The sequence below is a fragment of the Notolepis coatsorum genome, assembly GCF_963971535.1.
Source record: "Notolepis coatsorum genome assembly, chromosome: 16".
Taxonomy (NCBI): Eukaryota; Metazoa; Chordata; class Actinopteri; order Aulopiformes; family Paralepididae; genus Notolepis; species Notolepis coatsorum.
Window position 1 is genome coordinate 18,399,555 of NC_140180.1, and position 5,000 is coordinate 18,404,554.

The following is a 5,000-nucleotide window of genomic DNA, read 5'->3' on the forward strand; positions in this document are numbered from 1 at the left end:
TACACACAATTGTTAAGGGGATGCAGACCAGAGAAAGACGTTGCTCAGCACCGAGTGAATCCACAGTCACTTGCTCCTCAATGGGAAACCAACCTAGATTTACCATGAAGGACTGGTTCTGGCCGAACCGTTCGTTATACAAGTATCACAGAGACATTACAAAGGTGCTCACAGTTGCACGATGGGTTCGCACAGAGATACGGGATGGTTTGAAAGCTCGGCGTTGCTAATAAATATTTTTTATATTTTTTATAAACTGCTCAAAGCGGCATTATTTCCGCCGTTGGGTGATCACAGCGCCTGCGCAGTGCGCACCATCCCGTATCTCTGGATTCACTCGGTTCAGCGCCGAGGCTCACCATACGAGAAATATTCAGTTTCAATCTGTTTGCACATTTAGTATACAGTCACAGTGTTCGACTTACGTGATGATTTGCTCCATTTTGATGTAAACGCCGAAGAATAATCCTCACAGTCACAATGTTATCCAATATCCAGCCTGAATTTTTCAAGGGCTTTCGAAAAAGCCGCCTCCCCCAACATGTCGTATACGTCATGCCGACGAACCGTGGCCTGTGGGCACTGGATCAAACCATTAAAGTGGGGGGTCACACAATCTTTGGAAACTTAAAAACTTGCTATTAAGTGTCATTGCGTATTATTAATTTGATTGAAATTACGTAGTTATGGTTAGATAATATTTATATATTGGGGGGGATATATCATATGATCAAAAAGTGAGGGAGCAAAGAGACAAGTTTGCTCCCCCAAGTTCAATAGTCCTGGAGCACGTGCATTGTCTGCTCCTATACGTAGGCGTCTATGGTAATAGCAGAAGACATAATACAGGCGATACATACAAATAGGCAGTGTAAACAATATAGTTAGTGTGATCAAGGTGCAGATGGGGATCTGTATGCCCTATCAGTTATATTATGCATTACAATAAATATGGTTACAGTAGACACTAGAATCTAAATATATACTAGTGCGTAAGCAAGTATACAGTATACACACTAGTAAGCTAGTGACCTATTCCTCCCAGGTGTCAGGCTCCTCATTCACTTCCGTTCATCATGTCTAAATATCTTCCTTTGTGTATTATATTATCTGTGTATTATATTTTTCTGTGTCGAAGGTACTTGTGTTTCTTCTTTAAGCTAACGAATGTTGCCATTTCGAATGATCAGTAAAGGAACTATTTCTCACTTGAGGTGTAGTGTGACCAACTGTCAAACTTTTCACAGAACGTTTAGAATCTTTCTCCCAGCAAGACGGCACATACTGTAACCATGGGTAACCACTCCCTAAACATCCCATGCATGGCAAAGATACGCACCCTAGCGATTCCCAACAGAGTTTAGCTAAAAACCCCGCCCCCTTAGTGCGACTATCGGCATCGGTTGAGGCGCTCTCCACGCTGGCTTCCCCCTCTCTGCTGTTCGCCAGCGCCATGCCGTTAGCTAACGTTATATTAGCCAGACTTATGGTCGCTAGTTTGTTAAAATAGGTAATGAGCCAATAGATTTACGTTTGGGGAAAGTCCCTATTATTAGCCTACTGAAATATCATCAAAATGTGGATAGAATAAGAATATGTTCTTATTTTGAATGACTGGTCTCCTGTTTCTTACTGTCATACTAGGCCTAGAACTATAACAACGACGTAGCTCACAGGGCGACGCTAACATTAGCTCCATGGTCGGCCAGGACCTGACGACCAGTAAAAGTACAAAGACATTTGAATGAAAGTCCTGATTATTAGGCTCCTCAAATATCGCTATTCATAAAAAGAAACCCATGTATGTAATATTTTACAATGTTGAGTAATAACCAACCCAGCAAGGGGATGCATTGCTGCATAGTTGTGCTCTGTCCTGTTTGAGGTGGCGAGAACGGCGCTGTGAAGCTACTAGGGCTGTCTTAAATACTTCGAAGCTTCGAAGCTTCGTTCGATGGGCATGGGATTCGAATATGAAAATAAAATTAGAGTATAATATAATATATATACATATATATTTTTTTGCTAAATCAACTCTGCCTCTCTTTTTAATTACAACAAGCAATGCTGTTTGTTATTTAAGATGAGGTCGGGCTCTGCACTGACAGATTTGTGTTCATTGTGCTGCTTTTATAAAGCCTCAAATGACGGCTTATATAGTTCATGAAAGCAAAGTGTTTAGATTGTCTAAGATTTAAAAAGGTTTAAACTTTACAGCACTGACTGAAGCTTCGAATTAAAATCGAATCTCGGCCCCGAAGCTTCGAATTCCAAAAAAAAAATCGAAGGTCAGCCCTAGAAGCTACATTGTAACCAATGGGCTTTGAGCCGCCTAGTCTCGGTCCTCGCTCCATAATGGTGGAACGAACTTCCCACCACAGTTAGAACAGACCAAACCTGACCAATCTTTCGCCGTGGACTAAAGACACACTTCTTCAATCAACATCTGAAATAAAAATACTAACCTTCTTACTGTCCTCGTACTATCATGCGCTCTTCCTAATATACTAACATGTCTTTCTTTACCACTATGCACTCAACACTGCAGCACCCAAGTTTCAACACTGTTTGATGAACATTGTTACTCAGCTGATAGAGTTGTACCCTTCCATTTCCTCTTATTGTATTTGATTGATAATATATATAACTGTTGTGAAGCACTCTGTGCACTCGTGCTGAGAAGGGCGCTATATAAATACGCTATATAAATAAAGTTTCACTTACTTACTTGCTGACTTGTCATACAGAACTTGGAAGTCGCTTTGGATAAAAGCGTCGGCTAAATGACTAAATGTAAATGAGCTGAACTCCACTGGGAATCGTTAGGACGCCAAAGATGTACAGCACACTCGAAACAAATTCACCGGATCTGCTTTTGTTTTTCAAAGGCAATAAATCTGTAAAGACACATCAAATGCCAAAACAAACATGTACCTTTTGACTCAAGAAGTGTCGTGTTTTATTAAAAATCTGCACAGCAGCAGTTTGTTCATACTTCAGAAGTACGATATTACCACCACGTCCCCAAAATGAATGGAAGTGAATGAGGAGCCTGACACCTGGGACCAATGGTGATCACTAGCTTACATGTAGATTACTTTTGATAAGAGGACCGTTGAAAACTCGACACGTTTTCAACAAGTGAAATATCCCTTTCCTAATGTCTTTTCGAGTGGCTCAGAGTGGCCGTTATCCTTTTTTAAGTGCAAGATTTAGATTTAATATCGAGGAATGAAAACCCCCCTTCTCGAGCTTTGCCAAGATTTGTGTATTTTGCTACTTCGTCTCCACGCCTCTCTGTCCCACGCGCCCCCTGGGAATAAAAGAGGGGCAGACGATCAGATGTTGCCTGCATGTAAAAATCCATTCCTGATTAAAGCTGTTGCCACTGCAATGAAAAACAGGGGAGAAAAAAATCACAAATAAATAATGAAGCCGGGACTCTGAAGCAAGTCACTCTGACCTTGGATCAGCTTGGATGCACTGTACACTTACCCCCGTAGCCACTTATTTTAATGAGTCCACTTAGGTCCTGCTCACTAATGCCGTCCCTGGAATAATTGGGGCTCAGGATATAGAATCCCAGACTGAGGAGAATTAGAATGAAGGGTAAGAATGAAAGGGATGCGCTTAAAAAAAAAATTGAATTATATTCTCTATTCTCCCTAGTTGCGATGCTTGTAGCCTGTGATGTCGGGTGTAACTCGGCTGAAAAGGTTGTTCATTGTTCATCCCGCTCAGTCTGATGTGGACACGTTGTTCATTAGACGAACATTCCTATTTAACGCCACATTACTGCCCCATGAAGACCGGCCGACAGCTATTATTACCCTGCTTTTGGCTCCAGTAGACAGTATGAATGAAGTCGCACAGCTCAGAGATTCACCGCAGGAGCAGCCGTGTCTCGTTCTCATAGCTGACTGTTATTCATTTTTACAGTCATGCGAGCCATCTGTGTATATATGTTGTTGGCGGTTTCCGAGCACAAGTCTATGGGATGGGAGTAGAGCTGAGCGATTAGTGGAAAATGCTATTGAAATCGCAGTAATGGGCCAGTGCGATATCCAAGTCGCAGGGGTCTGCAGTATTTGCTGCAGTCCTACAGATGCTCATTCTACGGAAAGCGTCTTTGTTTGGTACAGATCCTCGCAGAAATCGCACCATGATCATTTTTGCCAATGAAACGGAGAATAGTGAGGCAAAGGCTGTCGTTCCCTCTTAGTATTCCTGAGTCATATCGCAATCGGTCAAAATATTCGCAATTCGACATTTTTTGCCATCCTTTTTAGCAGTAGATACTAAGATACTAATAATAATAATGCACTATATTTGTATAGCACTTTTCTATAAAATACTATTAGCAGGTTTCTGACTAAATAAAAGCAATGCATAAAGTGCAGACATATAATGAGTATAGAAATAGACAGAATAAGAGCAGTGTAATAAAATATATATAAATTAGCATAATATTGCGCAATAGTGCAATACAATAGCTATCATCTACAGTACAACAATCACAATCTGAATGCAATGAGTCCAAGCAGCAGAGTGTAATAAAAGACTAAGGTGAAGAGGTACGTTTTTAGCTTGCTTTTGAAAATATTTACTTTAGCGTTGGTGCATTACTGTTAAGTCCTCGATTTCCTTTTGGCTGTGGTTGATGACTAACTTGTATCATGTTGAACTACAATTCTAGTGGAACTGCTCATGAAAATAATAAATAATGTGTAAAGTGTTAAATGATCTAGAAAGGACAGCGGTCAGCTTGTATGGCTACAGTGAGGTTGATCTGAGGCTGTGTTGTCCATTCAGTCTAGAGCCCCATGTTAGGCTTATCACCAGTGTTGGGCAAGTTACTTTTAAAAAGTAACTAGTTACACTTACTAGTTACTTCTTCCAAAAAGTAACTAAATTACTTACTCAGTTACAAATTATAAAAGTAACTAGTTACTTCAGAAAGTAACTATTGCGTTACTTTCAAGTAATTTATTTTTACATAA

General features: G+C 40.5%; 1 protein-coding gene across 1 annotated transcript in view; it reads left to right on the plus strand.

Moving 5' to 3' along the window:
• The window catches only part of abcb7 (ATP-binding cassette, sub-family B (MDR/TAP), member 7), a gene marked incomplete at its 5' end in the record, with an annotated part of 88,381 nt that overhangs the window by 31,769 nt on the left and 51,612 nt on the right, over positions 1–5,000 (plus strand).